The sequence below is a fragment of the Schistocerca gregaria genome, chromosome 5 (genome assembly GCF_023897955.1).
Source record: "Schistocerca gregaria isolate iqSchGreg1 chromosome 5, iqSchGreg1.2, whole genome shotgun sequence".
In the NCBI taxonomy this organism is placed as follows: domain Eukaryota; kingdom Metazoa; phylum Arthropoda; class Insecta; order Orthoptera; family Acrididae; genus Schistocerca; species Schistocerca gregaria.
The window spans coordinates 183289223-183291347 of NC_064924.1; positions in this window are offsets into that span (position 1 = coordinate 183289223).

A 2125-nucleotide genomic window follows, 5' to 3' on the forward strand; every position below is an offset into this window, starting at 1 on the left:
GGTCCCCTTGATGCTATTCGAGAGGATTAGACTATCTGCCGCTACCCGGTTTTATCCCCTCCCTTCTCTCAGCATCATCATCATCATCATCATGATACACTCTAAATATATACGAACGACTCACCCCTCACATTTCAGCAATGAAAGGGGCCATTAGAAGCGGCGGAAGAAAACCCTATCCACCGAGGCGGCCGACCCCCCCCCCCCCCCTTACACCTTCGGGGATCTTCGAGTCAATTAAGCCATAAGACTTCAGTATTTTATCAGAGAAAGATCATGACTGAAAATTACTCGGTCTTGTCTACAGATGGTAAAACAAAATCACGCACATGGACTCCACAGCGCAGTTACTTGCAGATTAACAGCGCAAAAATGTATAACAAAATTTCGACCTATACATATTTTCGATAAAAATGGATTTCAAATAATGTCATATGAACATTCAACGTACCATAAAACAGTTTATATACTGTGATGAATGTTTGTTATATATTGATTACTGTCCTACTTTGAATGGTGATAGAAAGCTGTTTATACATTTTAACATGTGAGTTTTACATTTTGACTAATAATGTACTTTTAAGGTAGGCAATCGTTTGATGCAGAACGGAGATCTTCCAAAGAAGTCATCATTACCCCATGTTTTCAATGCAACTGAGACGGAAAAATAAAAGAACAAGGCTGGTGCTAATGCTTTTACAAACGCAATGTTGGAGTTTCTCAAAATCTTTACTGACAGGTTTCGAAGAACAAGGTACGGGCTCAACTTACAATACTATATTGAAGAATGTATATACAGTAGACTCTAATTATCCGAAGTCGAAGTATCCGTATCACAAATTATCCAGATCGCTTCGAGGAAAAAGAAAATTATACTGAATGACAAAAATTGTTAGTTTTCTTCGATAGTTAATGCAGTATCCGGAACACTGTACATTTATTTGTCGTTCTAGACTTAATCCGCAGCGCATGCATTAAATGAATAATGTATGTGTATTGTTTTAAGCACATTACGCTGCTTGTTGTTTTCGGTGTTCTTCATTAAATGCGGCCTACATCGGTCTGTATCGTGACCTTAACGTACACATTGATTTCTCCCTATATCTTCCGTCTTCGTATCTTGTTTTGTTTTGTGCACGTGTTATGCTTCACTGGGAGATATATGTCTTCTAAAAGGAAACGGCTGTCTTATCACTGACAGACAAAATAACCTCAATTTTAACGCTTGTCTGTCTATGAGAATGAAGATAGTTCGTCGAGAAAAGCAATCAAAACGGCAGAAAACAAAGAGCTTGAAGAAACCGTATTCACGTGGTTTTTGTAGCAGCGAGCATTGGGTAACCCACTTTCAGAATCGACTGCTTACGAAAAATTAGATCTTTCAGGCGATAAAATCGGAAGTTTGTCTTGTTTAAAGTGATCAATGGTTGGATACAGAATTTCAAGGCAAGGCATGGTGTTCACGAGTTGGATTTAAGTGGTAGAAAACCATCAGCAGACAAAATAGCAGCAGAAAATTTTATTGAAAAGTTCAGAATCTTATGACCCTGGATTTTTATACAACGCAAATGAGACAGGCCTTATTTGGAAGTCTTACTACAACAACTTTAGCTAGGAAAACTAGGGCTCCTGACCGTAAAGTTAGTAAACACCGCGATACCGTATTGAAACGTGCTTAGTCTACTGGAAACTACGAAATACCCTTCTGTTGCTTGGAAAATTCAAAAACCCCAGCGTTTTAAAAATATGAAAAAACTTCCCATGTTTTACAAGAATCAACTAAAGGTCAGGATGATTGCTACACTGTTTTGCGCGTGGAACGATTCAGTTATCATACTGGAAAATAAAAGATATACTAAATGGCCATTGGGAAAGAAGTCACTAACGTGATGTTAATTCTGGACAATACACCCACCCACACCACAGAAAGCCCTCTTGATAGAGAAGATGTACGTTTCAGAGCACTCTTCCCGACCCCAAACATAACGGGTTTGCTGCGACCAGAAGATCAATCGGTTATCGAAACCATGAACCACATTGCAGAAGACAACTGTTGAGGAAGCTTCTGATAGAGGATGGAAATAAAGATGGCATTGTTGTTTATCACCAAAAATTGAAATTAAAG